The 13,540-nt window shown below is 33.6% G+C and overlaps 1 protein-coding gene across 1 annotated transcript in view; it reads right to left on the bottom strand.

Moving 5' to 3' along the window:
- The window catches only part of LOC148277781 (AT-rich interactive domain-containing protein 5B-like), a 135,646-nt gene that overhangs the window by 50,240 nt on the left and 71,866 nt on the right, over positions 1-13,540 (bottom strand). The gene's annotated exons all lie outside the window — the stretch shown is intronic.

The following is a 13,540-nucleotide window of genomic DNA, read 5'->3' on the forward strand; positions in this document are numbered from 1 at the left end:
TCGCCCCTGATCTTTATGTAGTAGCAATTTGATCATAGAATTTTGCAAGGTTTGAATAAAATTCATATTAGTTTCACTTGATAACACCCCCAGGAAGTTATGGGGTGTCGTATAATTGATTCAGAGAGAGATAAATAAATAATTTGTAAAGTATTAACAGGGACATAATATTTTAATATGTACCATTCTATAACTTATTGCTCTTACTTAATCGCTTACACTATTTTCTAATATGTACATCCCATTTAAAATTACAATCTATAGTTAAACCTAAATAAACATACTGCTCAATATTTTTAATATTTTCACACATGCACGGTTGCATAATATACAATACTATATATACAATATACAGGGGAGTACATAGTCGGTAATAATTTAAAAGATAAACATCGCTTTTTTGTATACATGTAGAAACAATAAAAGCATACTGCCATGCAAAATAAAAAGTGAAACTTTACATGGTAAAAAAGAAAAAAATATATGGATAAAAGAAAAGTAATTGGATTAAAAGCAAAATGTAAATAACTTGTAAAGAATTTAGGCAAAAAAAAATATACATATACGAAAAAAAAATGGTATTAACAAGTTATTGTTAAAAACAAATAATAAAAATTAGTTTACAGTAAGTATATATAAGATAATAACATAATATCTGGTACACAAAAATATTTAATACATTTATTTCAGAAAAAGATAATAATGAATAATAATACACAATCAAAAACAGAGAAAAAATTGTATGTAAAAGAAAGTTTTATTACGACGTTAATAATTAGTTTTAAACAGTGCATTAAAGAACGCGCGTTTAAGAGTGCATTTAAGAACCACTTAAACCAGCCAAAGACAGGTCATAAGCCCTGTAAATGCCTAGACTTCCATATTCCCTTCTCAAAAATGCTTTCCCTCTCTGAGAATATGGAAGTCTAGGCATTTACAGGGCTTATTGTTGGCATCGGCTTTGTCATTGGCTGGTTTAAGTGACCACATTACACACTGTGTAACATTAATTCATTCTGCCCATGCTTAAACATCCACATTTCCTCAACTATATGTATGTTTTCCCTCTCTGCTGCAATAAATTAAAATATGAATAACTCCTTAGGGTGGAAATCCAGCCAGTCTGCAAGCATTTGGACATAATCAAACATTGTTGAATTACTACCTGGTAAAAGAAGAAGTATCAAAATTGGAAAATTGTTTTCAGGCGTTGCCTAGTAGGTGATTTGGTTCAGCCGGATGAATCTCACCCACGTGATAAAGGTTTCAGCTCTTTTACTTCACAAAAGTCAACAGATGGAAGAGTTGAGGAAATGTGGATGTTTAAACATGGGCAGGATGGTGAATGTTACACAGTGTGTAAAGTGGTTACTTAAACCAGCTAGTGACAGGTCATAAGATTTACATTAGAATCATCCGTTTTTGGAACAAAGTTTTTGATTTTTAAAAAAAGACTCGATAATGTCGCCACTTTGCTAATTAAATTGTTGATATGAATATGAATGTTTCAAGTATGTCCAAACGTTTGCAGACTGGCTGGGGGGGGGGGGGGTCGCCAACTGCACTAAACTGTTATTTTTTAAACGTCTTAGCGAAACAGCTTAATTTGTGAAACGGTAACTTTATTGCTATTTTTATTAAAAACCGAAATGCCCACCTCTAGCCCACATACGTAGAACGAAAATTGCGATCTTAGCGATTTGTAAACAATAAAATTGATGATTTATATCGATTATTATTATAAGACCCGGCTACACCCCTGCGCTCCCGGTGTGGACGAGCCACGTAATTTTGAATTATGCACAAAAATCAACTGTTGGCCGCGTTTATCACTTTGCATTTCAATAGTGCTGTGGCCATAATTAAAATTATGTATCCGTCAGACTGGATTTTAATTATTAATTTATTTAATTGGGAAAAAAACCACAGCTTTACTTTGCATTTCAATAGAGCTGTGGCCATAATTAAAATTATGTATCCGTCAGACTGGATTTTAATTATTAATTTATTTAATTGGGAAAAAAACACAGCTTTACTTTGCATTTCAATAGAGCTGTGGCCATAATTAAAATTATGTAGCCGTTAGACTGGATTTTAATTATTAATTTATTTAATTGGGAAAAAAACACAGCTTTACTTTGCATTTCAATAGAGCTGTGGCCATAATTAAAATTATGTAGCCGTTAGACTGGATTTTAATTATTAATTTATTTAATTGGGAAAAAAACACAGCTTTACTTTGCATTTCAATAGAGCTGTGGCCATAATTAAAATTATGTAGCCGTTAGACTGGATTTTAATTATTAATTTATTTAATTGGGAAAAAAACCACAGCTTTACTTTGCATTTCAATAGAGCTGTGGCCATAATTAAAATTATGTAGCCGTTAAGACTGGATTTTAATTATTAATTTATTTAATTGGAAAAAAAAACCACAGCTTTACTTTGCATTTCAATAGAGCTGTGGCCATAATTAAAATTATGTAGCCGTTAGACTGGATTTTAATTATTAATTTATTTAATTGGGAAAAAAACCACAGCTTTACTTTGCATTTCAATAGAGCTGTGGCCATAATTAAAATTATGTAGCCGTTAGACTGGATTTTAATTATTAATTTATTTAATTGGGAAAAAAACACAGCTTTACTTTGCATTTCAATAGAGCTGTGGCCATAATTAAAATTATGTAGCCGTTAGACTGGATTTTAATTATTAATTTATTTAATTGGGAAAAAAAAACAGCTTTACTTTGCATTTCAATAGAGCTGTGGCCATAATTAAAATTATGTAGCCGTTAGACTGGATTTTAATTATTAATTTATTTAATTGGGAAAAAAACACAGCTTTACTTTGCATTTCAATAGAGCTGTGGCCATAATTAAAATTATGTAGCCGTTAGACTGGATTTTAATTATTAATTTATTTAATTGGGAAAAAAAACACAGCTTTACTTTGCATTTCAATAGAGCTGTGGCCATAATTAAAATTATGTAGCCGTTAAGACTGGATTTTAATTATTAATTTATTTAATTGGAAAAAAAAACCACAGCTTTACTTTGCATTTCAATAGAGCTGTGGCCATAATTAAAATTATGTAGCCGTTAGACTGGATTTTAATTATTAATTTATTTAATTGGGAAAAAAACCACAGCTTTACTTTGCATTTCAATAGAGCTGTGGCCATAATTAAAATTATGTAGCCGTTAGACTGGATTTTAATTATTAATTTATTTATTTGGGAAAAAAACAACAGTTTGACATATAATTCATATAGAAAATAAGGACGCATTGGAACTTAGAATGTAAAAACCGTCAATAATCATTTTGTAAGGCTTGGTTTGGACACGTAGAACGAATGGACAGCTAGAGAACGGCTAAGAATATTTACAATGCGAATGTTGATGGATGCGGAAATAGAGAAAGACCGAGAAAGACATGGCATGACCAAATCCAACGAATGCTTAAAGATGGACACGTCAAAAGTCGGAATAATCGGCGCGCGTGCATGAGAAGATGTATGAATACAGAGGAAGCGAGATCTGTATGCAAAGATAGAGTGATGTGGCGATCTGTCCTCTCTGCCTACCCTTACGGGGAAACGGCGTGATGGTTTGTGAAAATGTTCAAAAAGGCTATAAAAAAATTGACAGTGCAGCTAGGTAGAAGTAAAATAGATGGTCTCATTCGCGCAAACCAATATTGAATCACACGGGTAACCCCAGTGAGGTCACATTATTATTAATTATAGTTTCTAATGGAAAAAATATGAATAGATAAATAAATAAATTGCATTATTTATAGGTTCAGTTTTTTTATGATGCCGGTACTGTTGTGACACTTCTCTCGGTCAAAGCGTAGTCAAAAATATTTTTTTAGCAAAAAGTTTCATGGTTTTCGGCCCGCGCTTGACAAACTGACCCCGCTTGTCAAGGTACCCCTCGCACACACATTTCAGGTTTCGGAAGCCTCCGACGCCGCCAGGCGATAAAGCACCCAACGGACACGCCGGTTCCATACAGTACCAAGGGCGATAGTCGCTCGCGCGGGTCGAGAAAACTAACTAATACTAATATAAATATATAAAGTAGAATACAAAATATTATGACAGTGGTGCAGCCGAGGCTCTACCGTCAAAATATTTTTTAAATTTGTTTACTAAAATATTCAAGCCACATATCGTAATGAAACTATCAGGGCCTCGATTATGATGGGAATATAATATTGTCATACCTTCACCTTGACGGTATAAAGTTGAAGATAAATTCTCTTTAGCGATTACAAAGATATACTACCAACCCCCCACCTTTAAGGTTTGGGTAGTTATATCAATATGAAACAAGAGGAAGCGTACTTCACGGTACAGATTTTTACGGTCGAAAATGACACGAAGAACGTAGAACCCCTCGATACATTTATCTACGCATTAAAAGTGACAAAAATTTTGTGCCACCGAGCAATTTTTCCTTTAATTATGATTTACATCAATTTTGAATCGTTTTGAGGCTGACACTTTTTTTCTTAAAAGCCCATTAAAAATATGAGAGAGAAATAAGTAAATTTTCAAGTCGAATTATATTCCGACATAACTGTCAGCTTAACAAATCGAACGTCTAGATGCGAAAATAATGTCGCTAGGTTCTGTCCTATTAACATACAAGAGTATCTAGGCGTTAGAAAGTTACCACTGTAAAAAATAAATTTAGTTATTATATTTTTTCAATCTGTTTTACTCTTTTTCTGAGAGAACGTATTAAAAGTCGGCCTTGTAATCGCTCAGTACTACCTCAGTAGATAAATGCAGACGATCGTTAAGCATATCGTTTTGGCAATGGTTAAAAGTCATATAAACATTAAATACAAGCGAGCTTTTTTGCTTGAATTGGGATTTGTAATCGCTTTGAAGTGGGCACTTTCTATCACAGAAGCCTATTTAAAATATAAATAAGAACTATTTGAAATATTAATGAAGTAATTAACGCGGACTAATTTTTGCGGTCATTCATTGGTTGGTTTTGATCATTTGATGTCGATATGACAAGCAGGTAGAACATACCGAGGTAAGATACAGATAGTACAGAAGTTAAGTATACCGTCTCGATATATACAGATGAAGATAGCGTTCATAATAAAGGCCCAGGTGTTAACATTGCTTGTGTCCGTTTTTATTCCAAATTTAAAAATAAGAACTAAAATACTAACAAAAATTGTACGCGTTATATGACGTTCGTTTACTAGGGATGGAAAGACCGAAAAATATATTGAAAAAAGAGTTAGTGCCGGGAACAGGGTGAACGGTGCACTGAAATCTACTTTGGCAAACAAATGTTTATCGCAGGAGGCTAAACTAGCAGTTCACAGCGGAGTTCTAGTTCCAACTCTAATGTATGGGAGCGAAGTATGGAATTGGAAAATCGATAATGAAAGTAGGTTAAATGTTGTCGAAACGCGATCCCTCAGGCAAATGTGTGGTAAAACAAGGTATGATAAGTGCACAAATGTCGAGATCCGTGAACTGTGTAAGGCTGAGACTTGCATTATCCACAGAATCCAGAAAGGGGTGCTGCGTTGGTTTGGACATGCAGAGCGAATGGACAGCAAAAGAACGGCTAAAAGGATCTACGATGCGAATGTTGACGGAGGCAGAGATAGAGGAAGACCGAGAAAGACATGGCAAAAAATACTCGAAGATGAACATGTCAAAAGTGGGAATAATCGGCGTGCGTGCATGAGAAGATGTGTGGCGTTCTATCGGATCTGCCCACTCTTACGGGGAAACGGCGTGATGGTTTGTTGTTATTATAGTATTCAAATCCCTTCATGAAATGGCTCCAAAATACCTATCGGGCCTTTGTATTAGGGAAAATACATGGCAAAGAAAATCTACTCTTAGGTCAGCATTTGATTCAGGAAGAGGAAAACTCGTCGAAATCCGGCGCTCCCCAAACACTAGATTTGGAGATCGTGCTTTTGCCGCCACCGGCCCCTCTGCCCGGAACCGATTGCCTTCAAACTTACGAATCATCGACAGTCAGTCAGTTCAGATCCCAACTAAAATCCAACTTCTTTAGACTATCATACCCTCAATTATAAATCTGGAAATATAATATATCACTTAAGTTTAGTTGAAGGTGATTTTTTACAAAAATTGGCGCTATATAAATCAGCCAAATATTATTATTGTTTTATTATATAAATAAAACACGAGTGATACTTTAATCCACAAATTTGAAATATCCAGTGACCGGTTTCATCGCTTTCGCGACATCTTCGAGACTGGTATCTTTATTAAAGAGTTAAATGTATTTATACAGAACAGAGGTAAGGATACATAATTCAAAGTTATATGTAAGTAAATTAAATAAAGTTATTTTTATCTTTAGGATCATTATCAAAAAAAAATTCTTTGGGTTAACTAATGGGTTGATATAATCAAACTCATTAAAATAGCATTAAATCAACCCAAAGAAATCTTTTTTGATAATGATCTTGAAGATAAAAATAACTTTATTTAATTTACTTACATATAACTTTGAATTATCTATCCTTACCTCTGTTTTGTATAAATATATTTAACTCTTTAATAAAGATACCAGTCTCGAAGATGTCGCGAAAGCGATGAAACCGGTCACTGGATATTCCAAATTTGTGGATTAAATTATGACTCGTGTTTTATTTATATAATAAATTACAATGAACTTCCATCAAGAATTTTCACTTGCAAACTTAAATTATTATTGTTGTTGTGAATATTGATCTTCTTACGACAATTTCCATTGTGAAAGTGATGCTAATTCGAGAAATTAAATATTCACTTCATTTTCAGATTATATAAAAAAAGTAACTAATTAGTCCTTTTCTCAAGGAAGTTTTTTGCTCTAAAGATTCGCGGTCAAACCTTGAAACGCCGCGTGTCTGTACTCATGTGGCGTCACAGCCACTCAAGGGTTAATACTTGCCAATTAATACAATATTTGATTGATAAATATCATTTGATTTCACTATCGGCGGAAAGAACGCTCTTGTAACGTTGGAACTTCAATAATAGTTCAAATGGAATTTTTAATTAAATTCAACTGACGGCCGTTCAAAGTTGGTGCGGCGTATATTCCCATCAGAAGGAACACTGGCGGAAACAACGTCAAATAAAACTCGACAATTTTCATGTAAAAACAATAAACGATGACAAAATGTAAAGGGCGTCGAATTGCACGTTTAATCATTGATATTTTTAGTAATTTATTATTAATTAAGGATGGGGTTTAAATACATTATATTAACAATGTTTTGAGTTTGTCCGAATTTTTGTAGACGAGGACTGGATTCAACTCCCTGGGGAGCTGTTTATTTTAACATACTACAACAGAGATGAAGAACATTTAAGAGAAGGTAATATATATCTATATTCCTTCAATTCTTTCATCTGTTGATGTTTGTGAAGTTAAAGAGCTGAAACCTTTATTTATGCTGGTGAGATTCATCTAATTGAATTATTTCACCTACATACTAGACTAGGCAACGCAGGAAAATGTTATTTTTTCTATTTCTATACTTCTTCATAGACCAGGTAATTTATCAACATTGTTGATATTATTAATAATTACCTAGTGGGTGATTTAGTTCAGGCGGGTTCAGGTTTGGCTCAAGCGTTGCCTAATTAATTAATTAATTATGGATAACTTATACAGCGCCATTTTCGTAATGAAATACCTCAAGGGCGCTTTACATGGTGATTCTATTGTTAAGTTAATTTAATTGAAGCTTTTAAATTTGTAATTTAATTAAAATAATTTATTTTGTTGTCACGTGCTACGGATTTATTTAAATGATTTAGAGAACAAGTGAGTTTCAAGTTTTTTCCGAAACATCACTTCACTTTCACAGCCTCGCGCCTCTGCTGGGAGAGCATTCCATGCCGTAGGGCCTGCGACCGCAAATGCGCGTTCACCAAATTTAGTGCGCTGTTTGCGTAGAGGTATAATAACTTTTCCTCTCGCCGTAGACGTAGCTGATCTAAGCGTGAGACGCCTGTCAGCTAGTTCATCTGGAATGCATAGTTCCCTTAGATATTCCGGAGCCGAGTTGTGCAGTGACTTATACATAAGCCAACAGAGTTTGTATTCGACCCTCTGTGGAAAACGTAGCCAGAGTAGTTCCCGAAGTAGTGGAGTGATATGACTGAACTTAGAGATTCCGAAAATAAGTCTCGCTGCGGCATTCAATACAGATTGTAGGCGAGTCATTTTGTTCATTGGTAGACCTGCGTAGATACCATTACAATAATCGACTCTAGACACTACAAACGCATTTATTAATTGACGGGCGGCATCAACCGGCAAATTTTTGCGTATGCATTTAATTTGTCTCAGCTGGTAGAAGCATGAACTTATCGTTCTACTAGTAGGTGATTTGGTTCAGCCGGATGAATCTCACGCACGTGATAAAGGTTTCAGCTCTTTTACTTCACAAAAGTCAACAGATGGAAGAGTCGAGGAAATGTGGATGTTCAAACATGGGCAGAATGGTGAATGTTACACAGTGTGTAAAGTGGCCACTTAAACCAGCCGATGACAGGTCATAAGCCCTGTAAATGTCTAGACTTCCATATTCCCTTCTCAAAAATGTTTTCCCTCATTGTTGAAATAAATTAAAATATTACTTGCATATTATGTACTTACATGTAGGTAAAAATTGATGATTTTTTTTTGTAGATTACCAATCAAATAAACCGAGGCTCGCCACTGCTATGTACCTACTTAAATTCAATATTTGAATATTGACAAATTTTAGTTTTGAAATTTAATCATAAACAAGTACCCTGGTACCTGCTTATCAATGATTTTTTCCAAGGTAATAGCAGGCAAGCCAACGATCGGGCAGAACAACGTTTGCCGGGTCCGCTAATATTTTATATACTGATGACTTAACAATTTAATACTCACTGTATAATTTTAAAGGAAAAATAATTATGTATGACATAGAACTATATTACAAAAATCAAACTGACGCATTCGCTAACAAAGACAAATGATGACCTAACTATACTTAATAAATAAAAACAATTTTAATGAATTTTTTCATACTCGAGAAACTGCACAGTCTAATTTTTACAGCGCGTAAGAAAATATTTTTATATCCAATTTCCCTAGACACTCAACCCGCTCAGTTTTCAAGCCGTGCTTTATCTCTATCGTAAAAAAATATAATATATAATTTTTATGTGACTCACTAAGCCTTTATTCTTAGTTCGTAATGTGCATACGCTGTGTTCGCTTTATCTTGTAATGTAAAATGAGACTCATTATTCTCTCATATTTATATATATATATAATTCCTCTGTACGTGTGATGTCACTGAACTGCTTCTGAACGGCTGTACCGATTTACGTGCGGTTTTCAGAGAAATGTAGATCTTTGCGCTGCGCGTGTTCGTAGATTTAAAAAAAATATTAAAATCTTCAATCAAATGTGTAAAAAAGACGTCAAGAGCATAAATGTTTTATTCATCGATCTACCGGCGTTGCATTTGAGGAGAATGCACTGACAAAAACATGAAGACATTTTGTTTTTTGTGTAAAAAATCCACAAAAATCAAACAGCATTTGATTTTTGTGGATCTCAATCGGATTATTTCTTAAATTTCCTTATAATTTCTATCCATTTAAATATTTTTACTGGATTTTTAGTGGTGCTAAAATAATATTGAATTCGATACATTTTTGAAAATCGTAATCCCACACAAGTACACCCCTCTGTTGGTGAGAAGACCGAAGTCTGACGTTTGCAAAAATAATGCCATATTTGAAAGAATATTCATTTTATGTTTTGGAATTCTACCATAAACAAGTACCTACTTAAATTCAATATTTGAATATTAACAATTTTTAGTTTTGGAATTTAATCACAAACGAGTACCCAGGTACCTACTTTTCAATAAAAAGTATTTTTCTAAGTCAAGCCAACGTTCAGGCAGGACAACGTCTGTCGAGTATAATAGTATATATTGTCAGTTCACTGATAAAACGCCTAAATTCATTTTTGCCTTTACTGACACAAAAAAAGATTGAGACAAACGTTTGACTTAACCTTTTCTGAGCCGATAAGGATTGCTTCAACAGTTACCTGTAGCTCAATCACAAATAACTATCGCCGTGCTAATAAGCGACGTGATAACAATTTTTCACCGAGGCTGTTTATCGTATTCGCGATTCGTGTACACCTAATATCTAAAATCTGTTGATGTTTAAAGAGCTGAAACCTTTATTTATGCGAGTGAGATTCATCAGCCAATGACAGGTCGTGAGCCCTGTAGATGCCTAGACATCTATATTGCCTTCTTTAAAATGTTTTTCACCTCTGTTGTAATATGTTAATGTAAACAGCTCCCCGGGGAGTTAAATCCAGTCCTTGTCTTAAAAAATTTGGACAAACTCAAAATATTGTTGATAAATCCACCTGGTCCATGAAGAAGTATAGAAATTGAAAAAATAACATTTTCAAGCGTTGCCAAGTCTAGTATGTGGGTGAAATAATTCAATTAGATGAATCTCACCCGCATAAATAAAGGTTTCAGCTCGTTAACTTCACAAACATCAACAGATGAAAGTAATACAGATGTTAAAATATGGGCAGAATGCTGAATGTTACACAGTGTGTAAAGTGGCCACTTAAACCAGCCAATGACAGGTCATAAGCCCTGTAGATGCCTAGACTTCTATATTGCCTTCTTTTAAATGTTCTTCATCTCGGTTGTAATATGTTAATATTAAATGTCAAAAATATTTACGTTTCCCGACGTATAATCACATATTTGAATTTAATTAATTAATTTATTTATTTATTAACGGACATTGTCCATGTATACAATTTATAGGGTTTAAATATTACAATAAAAGGATAGTTTAATACATCAAAAAAAATAAAAGAAGCATTGACAAACATAAGGGACATCGAGACAAGATCTGGACTATTTATGTAGTACTCGTTTAAATCCTTGTAAACTCAAACAAAAAAGTCCAGATCTTGTCTTGAGTTAACAATACGACAAAGACGGGTCATTGGAGAATTGAGGCCATAGTTTGTTCTATGCTGATCGATGAACAGTACTTCATTGTTTCTCAACCTACGAGCCGGAATATTGAATTTTACCGTTGTAAATGTAAAAAATATGACAAAACTGCTATTTTTATTTATTATTTATCGCGTTATTTATTGCATTTAGCCGGCGGTTGGCGAGCCAAATGTCAAGAAAAGCAGTCGCCATAGTAATTGTAACTGAATTTTTTTTTTTTTTTAAATAGGGCCATTTTTGTGAAAATCACCTCAAGGGCGCTGTACAGTAAATAAATATCCCAGCACGTCTTGCAGCTACAGAGCGCATGGATAGTTGGGATTCTAGTTCCTTGTCTCCGATTATGATATATTACAATTATGATATATAGCTAGATCACAGCACGTCTTGCAGCTGCAGAGCGCATGGACAATAAGAAATCTAGCCTCTATTTACATTTTTTTATTTGACAATGAAGTTCAGAGTTTAAGCGATATTTTAAAAACTAAGTAAAAAAACAAATTCATAAAAAAGAAGTTAGATCACAACGAGTCTTGCAGCTACTGAGCGCATAGACGGTTGAAATTCTAGACCTTATTTACTAAATTTAGACATTTGATAGTTAATAACATTTACATAATATGATTTATATAATATGATAGCTAACATCACAAAAAGTCTTGCAGCTACAAAGTGCATCGACGAGTGGAATTTAACTGAAAAACCCACTTGTTCTCTGAATCATTTGAATAAATTCTTAGCATGTGGTGGAAAAGAAATATGAAAAAGTACATTATATTTCTTAAATCAAAAAGTTAAAATTAAATTTATGTCTTTATATAATCACTTTGTATAGCGCCCTTGAGGTATTATATTACGAAAATGGCGCTATATAAGTTAACCATAATTATTAATATTATTAAATATAATATAAAAGTTATTTGTGATTGAGCTACAGCCGGCAAAAGCATGAACTTTTTTATTAATAATGAACTAATTTGAACGACTCCTCAAGTTCTGAAGAATCAACCAATCAATTACAGCGTTGTTCGTTGTGATTTGTGTTAAGATTGCCGGTTTCCGGGAAGCCATATTTTCACCATTAAGTGTTTACACAAAGATATTAAACAAGCTTAAATAAATAATGCATCTGAGGTCCCATTTGAAAATAGCCCCTTTATTTTGAGAACTGCATCTATTGTTTGCTTGCGGAGTGCGTATACTTAAAATTAAAATTCTTCCAAGAGCCAAGTGTATCGCTTAATTCTACACAATTTTACCGGGCGTTCCGGGTTCCATACCTACCCCTTCCGCGATCCACCGCCGGCGGAGGGGGTGTATCGGCGGGGGCGAGAGGGGGGGCACCAGCTACCCTTACCAATGTTCCCGATCGTATGTCGCCCTTTATACCCAGCAAAAGGGAACGCAAACCATCAGCGAGTCGCACAAATTATGAGGTGTGTCTAGAGTTGTAAAAATACCGTAGACTACCAAACCGTTCAGTAGTGTACCGGTAGTCGACCGCTTCCTACCGTAGTTTTGGTAGTTTATCTTTTAGGTAAAAAATATTAAATATTTTGATAAAATAAATACTTTTTTACTACGATTTGATTATTCTTGTTTTATTTTGAGCCCCTTGCCGTCTCTTTAAAGTTTATTAATGAATAATTTCATGTATCGTGACAGTACGGCTTCTTTACGGAAAATTTACATGAGAAGGACGAAAAAATAAAAAATATTAAACAGTGCCCTATGGACTAAAATGAGGCAATGCGCTATGGATGAAAATCATGTAATATTAGTAATAAAGTGATTAAACGGCCATTTAATTTTTTTTTAATGTTTTCTATGAAATCTACAGAAAAATACGGTATTCTAACGTATTTTATTTTATTTTATTAACATAAACGGAAAATCTGCCTTTTGCAAACATTTATAATACTACATATTTGGCTTAGTTAATTTATTTTTTTTTCAAACATAAATTTCCTTATACCCAAGATTTATAAAAAAAAATAACCTAAAAATTATACAAGATTTATATTTATAAAATTAACCTAAAAATTATACAGCATATTCAGTAGAAAGTTTAAATAATAAAACATTCTACAGTAATACAACAAGAAAATCATAAGTACTGTTTCATACAGCTGGGCAAAGTGAACAAAAAACTGTGTATATTATGAAATGCATGAATAAATAAATATGATTACCATTCACCATCTTTGAAAAAGTTCAAAAGGTTTGTTCTATAGGAACAATACCCTACACTAAATATATCGGATACGTGGGAATAACTATTGCCGAGTTCATGAAGTCTATATAATACGGCATTACAAGTATACACTGTCCGTGAATTGTTGCTACAAAACGGTGGCACCTGTCCAGTCATTCTTCCAGGCACCCTGAAGTTGATGAGAGATAATAGTTCGGGGCAATCCCATATTGAATTTACAATTTTGAATAAATTTAAAAGGTCTATAATTTTTCTTCT

Source organism: Micrasema longulum, unplaced genomic scaffold (genome assembly GCF_059751315.1).
Source record: "Micrasema longulum isolate JH-2025_06_02 unplaced genomic scaffold, ASM5975131v1 h1tg000982l, whole genome shotgun sequence".
In the NCBI taxonomy this organism is placed as follows: domain Eukaryota; kingdom Metazoa; phylum Arthropoda; class Insecta; order Trichoptera; family Brachycentridae; genus Micrasema; species Micrasema longulum.